The 19,544-nt window shown below is 42.9% G+C and overlaps 1 long non-coding RNA gene across 2 annotated transcripts in view; it reads right to left on the bottom strand.

The window, feature by feature from the left end:
• Nucleotides 1-18,544, bottom strand: part of LOC140187407 (uncharacterized) — a 45,281-nt gene extending 26,737 nt beyond the window's left edge. The window contains exons 1-2 of one of the 2 annotated variants that reach the window (XR_011883091.1): nucleotides 18,361-18,544; nucleotides 10,971-11,107 (exon numbers count right to left, since the gene is read on the bottom strand). This is a non-coding gene — a long non-coding RNA (uncharacterized lncRNA). The remainder of the gene's footprint in view (nucleotides 1-10,970; nucleotides 11,108-18,360) is intronic. The other variant, XR_011883092.1, reaches the window with a different exon arrangement.
• Between the last annotated feature and the right edge of the window lie 1,000 nt (nucleotides 18,545-19,544).

Here is a 19,544-nt window from a genome sequence, read left to right as displayed (position 1 = left end):
CGTTTCAGGCCGGGACCCTTCGTCAGGACTAACAATTGAACTGCATTGTCAATACTCTTCAGGTTGTCTGCCTGCCATCAGCGGTCGCATAACCAGGACTTGTGATATGCACCAGCTGCTCATACGTCCACCACCTGCTCCTATGGCTTCATGTGGCCCTGATCTTGGGGATGCGGGGGCTAAGCAGGTGCTACACCTTGCCCAAGGGTGACCTGCAGGCTAGCGGAGGGAAGGAGCACCTTACACCTCCTTTGGTAGAGACGTATCACCACCCATTAACAAAAGATTCAGAGGATTAAAAGGGGCCGTGTTGGTGCCCATGGCAAGTAGGATTAGAAAATTAGCTATACAAGATTACGAGGGGTACAGATAGAGGAAATGCAGACAGGCTTTTTCCACTGAGGGTGGGTGAGACTGAAACTAGAGGCTTAAGGTGAAAGATGAAATATTTAATGTGGACCTGGGGGGGGGGGGGGACTTCCTTACTCTAAAGGTGGTGAGAGTGTGGAACGACCTGTGGCGAATGCGAGTTCGATTTCAGCACTTAAGAGAAAATTGAGTATGAACATGGATGGGAGGTATACGCTTCTGGAATTTTCCCCAGTTGTTGAGATTAAACAGACTTGCCTGCAGTTAATACTTTTTTTTCCCCGCAGCCTATTTTGTGCAAGAGGGTAACATATACAGTTTTCATGTCTCAGGAACAAGATATATGGAAGAAGCTAGCCAATGTGTCTGCAGGTGGCCAGATCTATCTATTGTTGCTGAGACTCCAAGAGTATCTTCTTCTGTGGTGAGACTGATGTAGTGCATTCTTTTGTTTCTCGGACATGCTCCTTCAATGTCATGAATCTCCCAGACATGTCATCCCATTTGCCCCAGGAAAGGGGATGGCATTTCCACAGATCCTTCCTTGACCTTCTCACTGACTGCTGCTCTCTGGCTTGTTCACTTAAGCACAACCAGACCCCAACTATAGACAACTGCACCAAAAGGGATCACAACTTCAAGTAGGAAAATGATACCATAGGTCCACACACCAACTCTAAACCTCGCCGGTCGTCCAACTTCAGCCAAGGAGGGTTTGATGTCAGTTTTTCAGTGAAGAATTACTTTACCAGTTCTAGTTTAATCCTTGTACGAACAGCCATTAAAGACAAAGGCTCTACAGTTATAGTTAATTCCCTACTTTTGAGAGCCAATTTAAAAAAAATATTTTCTTGGGCTTAAAGCACATAAAACACATTTAGCTTTCCCCATAAGCTCTAGCTGAAAAGTTAAATACCAACAATGGAAAAAAAATCAATTCATATTTTGATTTCCTTTCTATTAATAATGTATCATTATGTGTCATTTAGTAAAGTATGAACAAACAGAAAAAACACAGACCTCAACAAAGACCATCTTGAAAAAAAAGTGTTGCATTTTAACAGGCCAAATTCAACTAACATAGCGGTGGAGAGGTCACATTTTGGTTCAAAACATTTTCTCTTCACTCTCCCACCCCTTTTTATATCCTTTCAAAAATAACGACATGACTTAAGCACCAATTTTTATGGTGATTACCCCGCAGGCATCTAGAATGAAAAGAAAAATTAAACAGTTCGATCTCGCAGGGGCCATTGATCCTCATTAGAAAACTGTTCTCAGCATGTACAGATTGAATACATTCAAAAAATCACAAGAGATTCTGAAGAAGCTGGAAATCCAGAGTCACACACTCAAAATGCTGAACAAACTCAGCAGGTCAGCAGCATCTATGGAGGTAGACAAAGTGTCAGGTCAATATTTTGGGCCAAGACCTTCATCAGGACTGGCATTTTGTATGTGTTACACTGAAGATCTTGATTTTGTTATTCGTGATACTTGAAATGGAGGGATGTTTTCCTGAATTTTTAGTATCTCTGAAGCAAATGCTTCAAGACACATACTCAGTGGCCACTTTATTAGCTACCTAGTATTACCTTCTGCAGCTAATGAAGTGGTCACTGAGTGTATGTTCGTGGTCTTCTGCCGCAGTAGCCCATGTACTTCAACGTTTGACGTGTTGTGCATTCAGAGATGCTCTTCTGCACTCCACTGTTGTAACTTGTGGTTCTCTGAGTTACTGTCTCCTTCCTGTCAGCTTAAACAGTCTGGACATTCTCCTCTGATCTCTCTCATTAACAAGGCATAATCGCCCACAAAACTGCCGCTCACTGGATGTATTTTTTGCTTTTTTGCACTGTTCCATGTAAACCCTGGAGACTATTGTATGTGAAAATACCTAGGAGATCAGCAGTTTCTGAAATACTCAAACAACCCCATCTGGCACCAACAGTCATTCCGCAGTCAGTCACTTAGTTCACCTTTCTAGATGATAATAAACTTAGTTCTAATTCTGATTCTTATAACGGGGTATTTAAACAGCTGTTTCTTGTGATCTTTTAACTCACTTCTACTGCTTCTAATGCAGTCCCATAAAATGTTCACTGCTGAAACAAATATAAATCTTGAAGCCATTTACTATGACTCATAGATTGTGAAATCAATAATGTTTTTCTAACATTTTCTGGAAAAACTCTTTGTGAACAGCTTTGCATCTTGCTAGCTGATTTCCTCCTCCTCCTTCAGTATCTTGGTAATTGCCTCAGAGTTGAGGATGATATACCTCCATCCACTTCTGTGAGTTCAGAGGTGTTTTCATCTTCTGCTGGTCATGCATGGCCCCCACGCGGTCCTGTGAGGTACCGATTGCTTCCAGATCCTCCTCCTCCATTTTAAGGGTCATTGGTCAGGAATTCCATGGCTCTGTGAGGCTGCTAGGCTTCTTCCAGTTGGATTCTGAGAAGATTTCGGTCTTTCTGGGATCCCTTGTGAGAGAACTTTGAGTACTATGCATTTTCGGGAGGGCGGTCTGTCCATAGGATTGGTTTAACCCATTCAGGGTCTCAATATTGTAAACATCAGCCAAGGAGAGGATTATAATATTGGTTTGCCTTTCTCACCAATAGATTTGGATCCATGCGGATACTGAAACCTGTACTTCTCCTGGCATTTGAAGTTCCACTAGGTCCGATGTTTGACATCCTGATCTTCAAATACTGTTCTGCTCAGAGAGCAGTAAGCCACTTGGCATATTGGAAGCAGGATGACTGTTTTTCTCTCAGCAGCGGCTGCCTTCCTTGAGAAGTGAATTCTGAGAATATGGAAACTGATCTCATTGTGGGTCTTGACTGTTAGGTGGCAAGAACAGGTTAATCATGTTTACTGGATGTTTTACCGATTGTGAGGGAGTCAGTAATGAATCCGAAGCTCACCCCCTAAACAGCACATGTACAATTCTCTGCAAACGGTAAATTGATGACTGAGGTCAGAGTGATCTTAATTCTGGAGTGGAGTTGACAAATTTTGCCCAGATTCTGCTTCAGAGTATGAACTAAACCTCCAGTCAACTACACCCTGCATATTATTATATTTTAAGTGGATAAAATGTTGATCATTCCTCTAAATCGGGGATTCCCAACAATTTTGAAGTCTTATCATTAACCCAGGTCTGTGAATGGGACCCCTTTTCATAACAGTTGATGTTTTGGGCTGAGACCCTTCACCACAAACATGAGAAAATCTGCAGATGCTGGAAATCCAAAGCAACACACACAAAATGCTGGAGGAACTGAGAAGGGTCTCAGTCTGAAACGTTGACTGTTTACTTCTTTCCATAGATGCTGCCTTACCTGCTGAGTTTCCAGCTTCTTTCCAACTGTGATAAGACTGCTGAACAGATCCTGACCCAGATCTGGGCCGTACCCTCCAAATATCCAGACCTGCCTCTCGGTTTTTTTGCACTATCTTACTTCCCATTTTTCTATTTTCTATTTATGATTTATAACTTAATTTTTTAAATATTTACTATCGATTTGTAATCCAGGGAGTGGGAAGCACAGAATCAAATATCGCTGTGATGATTGTACTTTCTAGTATCAATTGTTTGGCAACAATGAAGTATAAAGTATAAATGCTTATTTGCAAAGTGGTTAAACTTTTTAAATATCTGGAGAGATAACTTCGATTAGTTTCTGCATGGTAGAAAGCTATGGACAGTCAGACTGCATAGGATCCAGGGAGAGCTAACTAACTGAATGTGCAATTGGCTTGAAAGTAGAAAGCAGAGAGTGGTAGTGGAACACTGCTAATCGGACTGGAGGCCTAGTAACCTGTGATGAGCTCCAGCGATTAGTGCTAGGCTCACTGATGTTTGTTATCTACACCAATGATTTGACTGAGAATGGACAAGGCATTGTTAGTAAGTTAGCAGGTGGTTTATAGGCAATGAAGATGGTTATCAGGATTTCCAAAAGGATATTGATCAGTTGGGTAAATGCGTCAAGAAATGGCAAATAGAGTTTATTTATTTAGAGATACAGCACCGAATAGGCCCTACCAGACCGGCTACCCAGCAACCCCCTGACAACCACCCCCCCCACCCCGATTTAACCCTAACCTAATCACGTGGCAGTTTACAATGACCAATTAACCTTCTAACTGTACCTCTTTGGACTGTGGGAGCAAATCGGAGCACCCAGAGAGAACCCATGGATTCCATGAGGAGGATGCAGAGACTCCTTACAGAGGGCGCCAGGACTGAACTCTGATGCGCCAAGCTGCCATAGTGTAGCGCTAGCTGTTCTGCTACTACTGTAACAGGGACAAATGCAGGGCGTTACACTTTGGGAACGCAAATGAAGGGCAGGACTTTCACAGTGAGTAGTAGGACCTTAGGGAGTGCTGCAGAACAGAGGGACAAGGAATGCAAGTATATGGCTCCCTGAAAGTGGCTTCGAGGTAGACAGGGTGGTGAAGAACGCCTTTGTCTTGCTGGCCTCCATCAGTCAGGGCACTGAGTACAGAGCTGGGAATGTTATATTGCAGTTGTAAATATGTTGGTAATGCCACATTTGGCATATAGAGTTCAGTTTTGATCACCCTGCTAAAGGAAAGATGCCATTAAGCTGGGAAGAGTGCAGAGGAAATGTATGACGATGTTGCTGAGACTCAAAGGACTGAGAGGTTGAGCAGGTTGGGACTTTATTCACTGGTAATAGGAGAATAGGGGGTCGACTCACTTTACACCGCACGCTGTCGGAGCAGTGCTGCCAGGATAACCAAGGACATGACCCACCCAGCCAACACACTTTTCGTCCCTCTTCCCTCCGGGAGAAGGCTCAGGAGCTTGAAGACTCGTACGGCCAGATTTGGGAACAGCTTCTTTCCAACTGTGATAAGACTGCTGAACGGATCCTGACCCAGATCTGGGCCGTACCCTCCAAATATCCGGACCTGCCTCTCGGTTTTTTTGCACTACCTTACTTTCCATTTTTCTATTTTCTATTTATGATTCATAATTTAAATTTTTAATATTTACTGTAGATTTGTAATCCAGGGAGTGGGAAGCGCAGAATCAAATATCGCTGTGATGATTGTACGTTCTAGTATCAATTGTTTGGTGACAATAAAGTATAAAGTAAAGACTTATAGAGGTGTACAAAATCATGAAGGATATAGATAGAGTGAATGCTCAGCTTTCCCTCACCCTGGATTGGGATTCAAGAACTAGAGGACATAGGTTTTGGGTAAGAAAGTAAGAGGTTTAATTAGAACCAAAGGTGCAACCATTTTGCCCAGAGGGTGGTGAGAATATGGAATGAGCTGCCAGAGGAAGTGGTTGAGGCAGGTAGATCTGATCAACATTTAACAGGTACTTGGACAAGTACACAGGTAGGAAAATTTTCACGGGATATGCTCCTGAGCAAATTTCACGACACGTGCCGGTGATAATAAACCTGAATACAAGCAAATGGCACTGGCTTAGATGGGAATCGTGGTCAGCACGGACAGTTGGGCTGAATGGCCTGTTTCCTTGCTGTATGATTTTATAAGTTGATGTCACCATAATTCTAGGGGTACACTGAATTGTGTTTGTTTAGTGCAAGTTTTCTTTTACCCTTTTACCACCCACTGGATCACTTGAGTGGTAAAAGATTTAACCTGAGAAAAGCGAATTGAACATCTTTCACAGAATCCCTTGATCAACTTATCGATGCCATACCGCCAGAGCCTGATCATTATGATGAATTTGTCCAACTAATCTGGAAAGTAGAGCAGCAGAACATAGCTAGAGGCCGCAGAACCAAATATATTCGGGGATTGACTGGTGATATCAAGCAATGTCATGATGAGTATGTCAACTTACACAACCAAGACCCATTTGATCAAGACACAATTGAAATGGGAGAGTCAGTTCTGTCCCCACTGAGCCAAGAGAGAGACCAGCGTTGGCAGGAACTGATAGAAAACACAGGCATGACCAAGAACATTAAGAAAGAACACACATAAAAAATGCTGGTGAACACAGCAAGCCAGGCAGCATCTGTAGGAAGAGGTACAGTCGACGTTTCGGGCCCAGACCCTTCATCAGGGTCTTGCCCGAAACATCGACTGTACCTCTTCCTATAGATGCTACCTGGCCTGCTGTGTTCACTAGCATTTTTTATGTGTGTTGCTTGAATTTCCAGCATCTGCAGATTTCCTCGTGTTTGCGAACAGTAAGAAGGCATGGGCAGCTGTTCGGAAACTCAACTCGGACAATAGACCACCACAGAGAATTGCTGCCGTAACACCCAATCAGGTTGCCCACCAACTGATACTAAATGGTCGACCAAATAACAAGGAACAGAGCCAAAAGAAAAAGCAACATCAGGAGATGGAGTCAGCTCTCTTGAACGGGAATAACAGCTTCCCACTTCTCACCCTAGAAGAATTAAAGGATGAAATATCACACCTAAAATCCAACAAAGCTGCTGGCATAGATGGGATTCTTAATAAATTCCTCAAACATCTTGGACCTAAAGCACTCCACTGGCTTCTGTCCCTTTTTAACTGTTGCCTAAGATCATTAAAAATACCTAAAAAGTGGAGAAGAGCCAAAGTTGTGCTCTCCTAAAACCCAATAAAGACCCCAAAATTCCTAAAAACTACAGACCAATTTCCTTGCTCTGCACCCTCTATAAACTCTACGAGAGGCTCATACTGAAAAGAATATCCCCCTTAGTCAAAGATCTTCTAACACCAGAACAAGCCGGGTTCAGGCCAGGCCACTTTTGCTGCGGTCAAGTCCTGAACTTAATCCAGTATATTGAGGATGGCTTTGAAATGCGACAAATTACAGGGGCAGTGTTCGTTGATTTAACAGCAGCATTCGACACCGTGAATCACAGAGGTCTTCTACTGAAGTTATCTAAAATGTTAAAGAATGAAACCACAATCAAAGTAATAAGAAGCCTCCTAGAAAATCATAGATTTTATGTAGAAATGAATGGAATTAAGAGTAGGTGGCGTCCACAAAAGAACGGACTACCACAGGGATCAGTCCTGGCACCTCTACTATTTAATGCCTACACAAATGACCAACCAACCTTTCCTAACACATGTAAGTTTATCTATGCAGACGACCTATGCATAGCAACACAAGCTAACTCCTTCCAAGAAGTTGAAGTACGACTTACAGCAGTCCTCAAAGCAATGAAGCAGTATTATGAAAAATGGTCTCTGAACCCAAATCCATCAAAAACTCAAGTGTGTGCATTCCACCTGAGGAATCGAGAAACAGCTCAGAAACTCAAGATCTTCTGGTGTGGGAAGGAGCTCGAACACCATCCGACTCCAATTTACCTGGGCATGACACTGGATTGGACGCTCTCATTTGCCACCCACATCCAAAAATTCCAAGGGAAAGTTGGTTCTCGCAATTCTCTCTTGAAAAAATTAGCAGGCACGAAATGGGGAGCTAATACTCACACACTTAGATCAACTGCCCTAGCACTCTGCTATGCACCTGCAGAATACTGTGCACCTGTGTGGGGCAGATCAGCCCATGCGAAGAAAATAGACCCATTGCTCAACGAGGCCTGCTGAATAATCACGGGCACACTGCACCCCATACCCACTAACATCGTTTACAGACTTTCAGGCATTGCTCCCCTAGAGATCCGAAGACACACTACAACAAAAATTGAAAAAGGTAAACAGAACTCGGATCCAGGGCACCCACTACACCATCGTGTGCCAGTTTCCAACTGCCTAAAATCGAGGAAAAGCTTTGCTACAATGGAGGAACTACTGCACAGAACATCCCCCCAAACATACAGGATTGACCTCTGGCAACAAACAGAAGCCAGAACCCCACCAAACAATACAGTGCAAGACCCCACAGAAATGTTGCCAGACGGGGCACTGCTTGACAGACGGAAGTGGTGCACTCTCAACAGAACGAGTGCGGGAGTTTGTAGGACGGGAGACAATATGGTGAAGTGGGGTTTAAAGACCTGTGAGTGTGGCGAAAGGGTGCAGAACGTTGAACATGTTCTGCGCAACTGCCCACTCTCACCTGATTTAGCTGACACTGACCAGCTCAACATTAACCAAACAATGCTAGAGTGGCAGGCTGTCTGGTGTGACAAGCTATGATGATGAGTGCAAGTCTGGCTTTTCACATCTTGGAATTTTTCCTGTTGTCATGCCAGAGGAAGAAAAGCATTGCCGGATGACTTCAACCACTTTATTCCTTTCCCAGTGATCTGCCCACATAAAGATCAAAGTTCAAAGTACAAATATGTCACCATGTACAACCCTGAGATTCGTTTTCTTGCGGGCGCACTCACTAAATCCAAAATAGAATCAATGAAGGACCACGCCCACAGGGCGGACAACCGGTGTGCAAAAGACAACAACGTGTGCAAATACAACAATACAAATAAACACTAACTACCCGAGAGTGAGGAATGTCGGCTCTGTCTTGTGATTCTCATTACGATTGGCACTTTTGCTAAAGAAAATTAACCTTCAGTCTTCTAAAAGGAAATATTTTCTTCCACAATTACAATCTTACATAAAAACCAACACTGAATTTTTTTTATGTAGTGGGAAGGAAGTGCAGAAGGTTAAGAATTCTTTCTTGCCTCTGACTACTGTAGACAATGCCTTCAAACTAATTATGTGGAATATGTACTTAATGTCATGCAGGTACCCATTAGCAAACGCTAGACTATGATTTAGATGCTACCACTGCAGAAGCTCAAGCAGTATAAAGCAGTCATCTGAAGCTCAAGATCACTGCCTGGTAATTCCCAATGGAATCAGCTTAATAACATTTACCAGTTCTACTTCATCAGACTGAAAGCTGCTGTTTGGCTGATTCTTCAACTGATAATACAAACATGGCAGTAAATCTTAAATAGTTGACTAACACTTAAACTCTGCCTCGAAGTGATGGAAAAGATGTAGTGATGTATTGCTCAGAAACTGAACTAACAGATTTCAACATTCTGAAAATCACACAGCCTTTTTCTTGGCAACAAGTGATTCTGCACGCAAAATTAGCTTTCTCAGCAACCCAGGAAGAGAAGGAAAACAGAGCCAGAGGAATATGTACTTAAGGTTGATTTATACTTCTGTGTACTAGCCTACGCAAGTGGCCTATGCCATTGTGAGTATTTATATTTGTGCGTTGGTGTGTCTACATCGCTCTGCAATTCACCACCAAAGCGCTAGTTGGTGGTGGGGGTTCTATGCCACTGTGTTGAGTTTCTTCATGTTGAGTTTCAACACGAAGAAACCCAAACCTCAAACAATGGCGACTGAAACTGAAGGAGGGTGAATTTTCTGTGCTTGTCCGGCCACTGTGAAACATGGACAAGGAAATGCATTTCAAATATTTTCGGATGTCGGCAGGTAGATTTGACGATTTGGTTCTTCATCTCCAACCATTTATTTCACATCAGTGTACACACAGTATACTCAGAGACTGGCAATCACCATTCAAGTTTTAGCTTCAGGTGGAAGTCAACAGGCTGTAGCAGCTAGCTACAAACTGGCGTCAAGCACAGGGTCCTCCATAATTTCGGAGGTCTGTAAAGTTTTATGGAAAGCATTGCAGCCAGGGTTCCTTCCCTGCCCTTCAGTTGCCCAACTGGAAGCTATTGCACGTAGGAGGAAATGTGATGCTACCAAACGGACCAATCACAGCTGTTGTGGTCTGTGTTGCCGCGACGCGTAGTTACATTTTTGGGGAGGTGTGCGTCAGGCTACGGCGTAGAGTATGGCATAGGGTACGCGGCTACGCCGTACCTACGGCGTAGTTTTGACAGAGACGTATAAATTGGCCTTTACCCATCTATCACCTGCCAGCTTGTACTTCTTCCCCTCCTCCTCTCCTTCTTATTCTGGCCTCTGCTCTGTTCCTGATGATCTCAGCCCAGAATGTCAACTGTTTATTCCTCTCCATAGATGCTGCCTGACCTGCTGAGTTCCTCCCTCTTTTTGTGTGTGTTGCTCTGGATTCCTAGCATCTGCAGACTCTCTTGTGTCTCTGATGACATGTCACTGACCTGAAATGTTAACTCTGATTCACTCTCTCTATATGCTACCTGACTTGTTGATTATCTCTGCACTCTCTGTTCTTACAACTACTTCGAAAATGTCAATTCTATTTTGCTTTAACATCCTGTCTTCAAACCATAATTTGTTCAGGAACAGTTATTACCATTTAACCATCAGGCTCCTGAAGCAGTATGTATAACATCACACATCAACTGAACTGATTCCACAACCAATGGACTCACTTTCAAGGACACTACAACTCAGTATGATTAATTGATTGATTCATTCATTCAGGTATCTATTTATATTTGCTCAGTTTGTCTTCTTTTGCACATTGGTTGTTTGTCAGTCATTGTGTATAGATTTTCATTGATTCTATTGTATCAAAGGAGCTCTGTTCTGTTGTGAATGCCTGCAAGAAAATGAAACACATGTACTCCATGGCCACATCATTAGGTTTGCAAATGCAAATTTCTAAGCAGCCAATTACGTGGCAGCAACTCAATGCATAAAAGTGTGCAGATGTGCAGCATCTGTTGTGCTTACATCCTTACCAATTCCTCAGGCATTCACTGATCTCGTTTCTCGAATGGACTTTATTTGCTCATTCCTGCTGTCACATTTCCTTTGTATTTCTTTAGCCCTGGGATAGTAAGCTGAGGTCCCGGTTTTAAAATGACTTCCAGAAGAGCTAGTGGGTAAATCAAAAGATTGTTTTTCACAAATATGAGAAAGTCTTGCAGACGCTGGAAATCCAAAGCAACACACACAAAACGCTAGAGGAACTCAGCAGGCCAGGCAACATCAATGGAAACGAGGAAACAGTCAATGTTTCCGGCCGAGACTCTTCTTTAGCACTGAGAAAGGAGGAAGATGCCAGAATAAAAAGGAGAGAGGAGGGGAAAGAGTCTAGCTGGAAGTGATAGGTGAAGTCAGGTTGGTGAGGAAGGTCAAAGGGAGGAGAAGAAAGGATCTGATAGGAGAAGAGGGTGGACAATTGGAGAAAGGTAAGGAGGAGGGGACCCAGGGGGAAGTGATAGGCAGGTGAGATGAAGTAAAAGGTCAGAGTGGGGAATAGAGGAAGGAGGGGAAAATTGGTCACTGGAAGAAAAAATTGATATTCGTTGGTGGGTACCCATAGGATTGCAAAGATTGTGAACGCACCGACTGAAAAAGTAATAAAGGAATGAGTAAGTTCTGAAAATTGGTAAGGGATAATTGATATGAAATGAGTACAGAGTTAGTTTACACGGATGCTACTAAGACTCGAGGGCTGAAGTTATAGGGAAGGCTAGGACTTTATTCCTTGGAACAAAGGAGATTTAAAAGGTCTCTTTATAGGGATCTATAAAACCATGAACATACAGTTTTTTCCTCCCAGGGAAGGGGAACTTAAAAACTAGAGGGCATAGGTTTAAAATGAGAGGTGAAATATTTAAAAGGGACCTGAGAGGTAACTCGTTTAGGCAAAGCATGATGTACATACAAAATGAGCTGTCAGAGGAAGTGGTTGGTGTAGGTACAGCAACATTTATAAGATATTTGGATAGGTACTTGGATGGGAGCAGTTTAGAGGGATGGGGGCCAAATGTGGGCAAATGGGACTAGTTCGGTAGCACCATGGTCACCATTGGTGCGTTGGACCAAACGGCCTGTTTCCATCCTATGCTACTCTATGTCTCTACAACCTGAAAAGATAACTCTATTCCCCTTTCCACAGACACTGCCTCACCTTCTGAGCATTTTCTCTTTTTATATCAAATTACTCAGGAATTTCCTAAAGATGATTTATAACATCGTCTGTTTTCTTTTTTGTCTCTCATTAATCTATTAACCATACTGCTCTGTAAACCTCAAAGCTCCGATCTCACCCTACCAGGTTTATTTTCTTTGGTCCCATCATCTCCCCCCAAGCTCCTCTGCAATTTACAATAGCTTGTTTTCTCACCTTCCGAGACAAACGGTCTTCAGAATCAGGTTTGATAACACTGGCGTATGTCATGAAATTCAACATAAAATATTAATCGTATCTCCGTTTTCTGTTATGTTTTGTAACTCTAGACACTAATTGCAAGCAAAACACAGGAGCCCGGAGATGCGTGGCTACCTAGTTCATCTCATAGTGAGGCCGCTCACATATGACGTGAGGGCGTAATGACATACGCCATTCACATACTTCTTATGTATAACCCATAATGAATTATGTAAGCAGACAAAGAATGTTTAATCAACGCAAACAACAGGAATTCTGCAGATGCTGGAAATTCAAGCAACACACATAAAAGTTGCTGGTGAACGCAGCAGGCCAGGCAGCATCTCTAGGAAGAGGGCAGTCGACGTTTCAGGCCGAGACCCTTCGTCAGGACTAACTGAAGGAAGAGTGAGTAAGGGATTTGAAAGTTGGAGGGGGAGGGGGAGATCCAAACTGATAGGAGAAGACAGGAGGGGGAGGGATGGAGCCAAGAGCTGCACAGGTGATAGGCAAAAGGGATACGAGAGGATCATGGGACAGGAGGTCCGGGAAGAAAGAAAGACGGGGGGTGGGGACCCAGAGGATGGGCAAGGGGTATATTCAGAGGGACAGAGGATTCTGACATGTCCCACATCCCACTCCCATTCTGACATGTCTAATTCCACATCCCATTCCCATTCTGACATGTGTAATTCCACATCCCATTCCCATTCTGACATGTCTATCCACGGTCTCCTCTACTGTAAAGATGAAGCCACACTCAGATTGGAGGAACAACACCTTATATTCCGTCTGGGTAGCCTCCAACCTGATGGCATGAACATCGACTTCTCTAATTTCCGCTAATGCCCCACCTGCCCCTCGTACCCCATCTGTTACTTATTTTTATACACACATACTTTCTCTCACTCTCCTTTTTCTCCCTCTGTCCCTCTGAATATACCCCTTGCCCATCCTCTGGGTCCCCCCCCCCTTGTCTTTCTTCCCGGACCTCCTGTCCCATGATCCTCTCGTATTCCTTTTGCCTATCACCTGTCCAGCTCTTGGCTCCATCCCTCCCCCTCCTGTCTTCTCCTATCATTTTGGATCTCCCCCTCCCCCTCCAACTTTCAAATCCCTTACTCACTCTTCCTTCAGTTAGTCCTGACGAAGGGTCTCGGCCTGAAACGTCGACTGTACCTCTTCCTAGAGATGCTGCCTGGCCTGCTGCGTTCACCAGCAACTTTTATGTGTGTTGCAATGTTTAATCAAACTATATTTACAATTTACTCAAACATTACTGAAATATTAAATACACTGCATTCCTTCCTGCTTCGCAATAAACTCTTATTCAATGTAGAATCACCCTAACTCAAATATGCTCTCTAGTCATTATATGTATTCATACACACACATAGGGTATACTGTACAATACAACTACTATATAGACGTCCACAGCAGAGTCAATTTTAAATTGTCCCATTCAAGCCTAAAGATTGTGGGATATTGTCTTTCTTGACAAGGGCAGTCACATTGTTTGGCAGATGAAATATCAAACCTCCTTGTTTGAGGAGCCCTTAGTTTGCCTCAGCTGTTTCTTCTGCATACTCTTGAGCTTGAGTTTGAGAAGATCCAAGTGTGAATGCAAGGGACAACGCAGGAAATGCATAGCTGGAGAGCTGGTGGTCGTGGAGTGTTCTGCATTGCAATTTATTTCCTTTTCCAAAGGTGAACAGGGCAATCCATTTGGCATTTCTATGATTAGCTGGTCTTTTGGATTCGACCTTGTAATTGTGTCCTCCAAGAAACGGAGCCCATCTTTGTATTTATGCTGTTGTCATTAATGGAACGTCCTTCATCCACCAGCGGTTGATGATCAGTAATGAGGGTAAACTCTCTCCCATACAAGGACTGGTTGAAACGTTTTACACCACAAATGGATTAGCCATAATGAAATGACGGAGCAGAGTCGATGGGCCAAATGGCCTAATTCTGCTCCTATATCTCATGGTCTTATAGTCAAACCTATCAGATCTCTCACCTGCCAAGCAGAGTGACCACCATTGTCATGAAAGCATTACCTCACAATAGCAAGAAACCCTCCACAGCGATTGATAATCCACAGATTCAAGGCCTCTCTGTCAATCTGTGCATATTTTTTCTTTGCAGCAGAAAGGGAATGTGATGCAAAAGCTTCCACCATTCATAACATGAGATGTGACGGCGCCTTTACCATAAACCGAAGTGTCAGAGGCAAACTTCACTGGACAAAGTGCGAGTACAGTATCTGACGTTACCATTTTCTTTGCCTTTTGGAAAGCTATCTCACACTGCTTTGCCATTTCTTCCTGATCTGTGTAATGAGCTCAAGGGTTGGAGCACAAATAGATAGGTTTGGCAGGAACCTGTTATAGTAACTGATAAATCTTAAAAAGGACCGCAACTTCGGGCATCTACCACTGCTTGAATTATTTCAGCACCTGGTGTACTCGTTGTGCATCAGTAGTGTGACCACCGTATGTGATGCTTGGTTTAAAGAATTCATACTTGCTGTGCTGTGCTCTGATCCAACAGTCTTCTAATCCTTTTAACACTGTCTTCTGATATATTAGATATGTTCCTGGTCATACTCACTGGAACAATGATGTCATCCAGGTAACACTAAGTGCCTGGGCAGAACCTGGTCCATAGCTTTCAGCCAGAGTGCAAGTGCAGATGCTACTCCAAAAGTAAGCCTATTATGGCAATGCAGCAGGCCAGGCAGCATCTCTAGGAAGAGGTACAGTCGACGTTTTGGGCCGAGACCCTTCGTCAGGACTAACTGAAAGAAGAGATAGGAAGAGATTTGAAAGTGGGAGGGGGACGGGGAGATCCAAAATGATAGGAGAAGACAGGAGGGGGAGGGATGGAGCCAAGAGCTGGACAGTTGATTGGCAAAAGTGACTAACTGAAAGAAGAGATATCTCTTTTTTCAGTTAGTCCTGATGAAGGGTCTCGGCCTGAAGCGTCGACTGTACCTCTTCCTAGAGATGCTGCCTGGCCTGGTGCGTTCACCAGCAACTTTTATGTGTGTTGCTTGAAATTCCAGCATCTGCAGATTTCCTCGTGTTTGCGCTATTATGGCAATAAAGCCCTTTGTGCATGTTTATGGTGAGAAACACCTTGGACTCTTCTTTCATCTCCATCTCTAGGTAGGCCTCAGCTATGTCCACTTTGCTGAAGTGTTTCCCTCCAGAAAGGTTTGCGAAGATATCCTCTATCCTGAGCAGAGAGTATTAATCTACTTTCAGTTCTGGGTTGATGGTGACCTTAAAATCATGCCAGTGCCTGACAGACCCATCCTTCTTGGCTACTGGGACTACTGGAGTTGCCTATGGGCTCCACTCAACGTTGGAAAGAATTGCTTCAGTCTGGATACAATCTAGCTCGCTGGCTACTTTATCACAGATGGTATAAGCAACTGGACAGGCTTCGCAAAACTTGGGTGTGGCATTTTCATTTAACACTATTTTACCCATGCTATGTTTGAGTTTTCCAAAGCCTTCCTTGAACACTGCTGTGGCATCATTAGGTACCTTTCTTAATTTACTTTCTGATGGCAATATTGCATGGCATGTTGCATGCAAATAGTGGATAGATCTTCAATCAAGTTGTAGTCATCTCAGCCAGTCATGCGCCCACTATGCTGCCCTTCCCATTTTTACCACACGCAAGGCTTGTTGGAAGTTGTATTGCACTGTAATGGATGTCCTTTCTCCACTATAAGTGCTTAGTTGGATATCTGTAGGTTTCAGTTCTGTATCTTTGAAATGCTGTTCAAACTCTGTTTATGTAATGACTGAAACAGCTGAACTAGTGTCCAATTCCATTTTAATTAATTTGCTGTTCACTTCTGTAAGCCATATTACTTGTCTCTTGTTAGTTTTCACATTGTAAATCTCAAGGCTACCCTTGTGATGAGTCACTCACATCATTATCAGATTTTTCATCAACTGTGTACAGATTAGTGCTCTTTTTGAAAATGCAACTAGTTTTTTTTTCTATCTTTTTCTAATCACTGTGCCTATTTATATTTGTCCGCCTGACGAGCTCTTTGGATGTGTCCTACTTCGTGTATTTTCTGCAAGTTTCATTTTTAAACCTCTTCTGGTCTGTTGTATATGAGCCCCCGCCGCAGCAGAAACACAATTTTTTCATCCAGGCAGGTTTCTGTTTAGATGTTGCAATTTTGTTCATGTTCGTTTTCATTCTTGTCTGCAACTCATTTGCTTCTCTGGGTGCTGTGATGCAGTGATTTCAACTGCTCTTTTAAATGTGAGGTGGCTTCAGTTAGGTTTTTGAATGCTTTCTTGTAAGATTCCTGAAAATAACCGCCCTATCAGTGCATAATTAAGTCCATCACTGAACTGACAAAGCTCAGCCGATCTCTTTAATTCAGCTACACAAGCTGAAATGGACCCCCCTTCCTTTTGATTCTACTTATAAAACCTAAAGCACTCTGCGAATGTTCCTTCGTTATGGTCACAATATCAGCAAAGCTCTCTTCGGCTGGCTTGGTTGGAGTAGTTAAAGTTCAAAGCAAACTGTATGCTTTTGCACCCACTGCACTCAGCAACGCAGGCACCCATTTCTCATCAACTGTTTCATTTGCTTCAAGATACTGCCCAATTCATTCAGTATACATGATCCAATTAACAATTATGCAATCAACTGTGTTATCCTTCTGATGTAGCCAGCAATGTCTGCTTTTTTAAAAAAAATATTATCACCAGGTACTCACTATTTTTAAACTTGTGAATTTTGTTCATTTTCTCTGCTTTTTTTTTAACTCGAATATCTGTCCCTCTCCCCTTCTGAAGAACAAGTTGGTAGTCAACTTTGATCCATTTTAAAACTTCCTTATCGCCACTGTTATCTATTATAACTCCAGAAACAAGTCGACTGGGAAACACGGGGGCCGAGATATACGTATCCTCTTAGAAAAACAACAGGAATTCTGCAGATGCTGGAAATTCAAGCAACACACATCAAAGTTGCTGGTGAACGCAGCAGGCCAGGCAGCATCTGTAGGAAGAGGTGCAGTCGACGTTTCAGGCCGAGACCCTTCGTCAGGACTAACTGAAGGAAGAGTGAGTAAGAGATTTGAAAGTTGGAGGGGGAGGGGGAGATCCAAAATGATCATCGTCTTAGATTTTGTTTCAGTGAGGCTGTGGTTGCAGAATGTTATATACCATTCACATACATCAAACAACATATTTACAATATTACTCATATGTTATTGAAATATTAAATACACTGCAGTTTCCATCTCAGACATATAGCATCTGCATTTTTTTTAATTTTTAGAAAATATTTCATTCCATTTTTTCATTTTAAGCAAAACTGAATGTGTTGCCCATTTTAGAGTGTTCTTGAACTTGATGCACACGTTTGAGCCTATAGGTCTGGTTAGCATGTGGGTCAGATCAGTTGATGACAATTTTCCTCTCATCGAGTACATTAGTAAATCCTTTGGGATTTTAACACCAGTCCAGTCATTTCATGATCACCCTTAAAATAACAGCTTTTTATTCCAACTCTAATTTACTGACTGAATTTTTTAATTCCTTTTTTTTAAACAAACTGAATTTAAACTCCCCAGCTGCCAAATTAGATTTTATCTCACTGGATCGATAGCCCAGGCCTCTCGAAGCTCAACCATTAATTTAGTCACATTTCCACTACATCTCTTCAGTCTTGTGGTGGCAAGCAGAAGTCACAGTTCTAATATAACTGGCAAAAGAACTTGTGAGGAAATAAAGAGAATAACGTCATCTGGAACACACTACCTAATAGATTAATAGAGGCATGAGAAAATTCTGAAGAATTTGTTTATTATGTTACGCTTTCATGGCTGATTTATTATGCCTCACAACCTCATTCTCCTGCCTTCTCTCCATAACCTTTGACGATCTTACTAATCAAGAATCTATAAACTTCTGTTTTAAACCTACCCAGTGAATTGGCCTCCACGGCCATCTGTGATAATGAATTCCACACATTCACTACCTTCTGGCTGAAGAAGCTCCAGCTGTTCTTTGTTCTAAAGTGACGTCTGTCTTTTCTGAGTCTCCGGTTCGAGATTCCTCCATTAAAGGCAACGTCCTCTCCACGTCCACTCTGTCCAGGCCTTTCAGTATTCGATAGGTTTCAGTGAGGCCCCCCCCCCCCCATTCTTCTAAACTGCAATGAGTACAGGACCATTAAACACACCTCATACGTTAACCCTTTCATTCCCGGGATTATTTTCATGAACCTCCTCTGAACCCTCGCCAACGCCAGCACATGATTTCTTAGCTAAGAGGCCCAAACCTGCTCACAATGCTCCAAGTGCAGTCTGACCAATGCCTTATAAAGCCTCAGTATTACATCATTGCTTTTATATTCTAGTCCTCTTGAAATGAATGCTAACCTTGCATTTGCCTTCCTAACCACTTACTCAATCTGCAAGTTAACCATTAGGGAATCCTGCACAAGGACTCTCAAGTCCTCTTTGCATCTCAACATTTCTGAATTAGCTTCCTGTTTAGAAAATAATCTAAGCCTTTATTCCTTCTACCAAAGTGCAGGACTATACGTTTCCTTATAATGTATTCCATTTGCCACTTTTTTTGTGCATTCTCCTAATTCATTTAATTCATAGAACATAGAACATAGAATAGTACAGTACAGTACAGGCCCTTCAGCCCACAATGTTGTGCCAACCCTCAAACCCTGCCTCCCATATAAGCCCCCACCTTAGATTCCTCCATATACCTGTCTAGTAGTCTCTTAAACTTCACTAGTGTATCTGCCTCCACCACTGACTCAGGCAGTGCATTCCACGCACCAACCACTCTCTGAGTAAAAAACCTTCCTCTAATATCCCCCTTGAACTTCCCACCCCTTACCGTAAAGCCATGTCCTCTTGTATTGAGCAGTGGTGCCCTGGGGAAGAGGCGCTGGCTATCCACTCTATCTATTCCTCTTATTATCTTGTACACCTCTATTATGTCTCCTCTCATCCTCCTTCTCTCCAAAGAGTAAAGCCCTAGCTCCTAGCCCTAGTTCCTTCTGTAGACTTCCCTGCTTCCTCAACACAACCTGCCCCAACACCTCTCTTCGTATAGTCTGCAAACTTGGACACAAACCATCAATT

The sequence above is a fragment of the Mobula birostris genome, chromosome 24, assembly GCF_030028105.1.
Source record: "Mobula birostris isolate sMobBir1 chromosome 24, sMobBir1.hap1, whole genome shotgun sequence".
NCBI classification, from domain to species: Eukaryota; Metazoa; Chordata; class Chondrichthyes; order Myliobatiformes; family Myliobatidae; genus Mobula; species Mobula birostris.
Note: the sequence above shows the minus strand (reverse complement) of the source record. Positions and strands in the feature narration are given on the sequence as shown.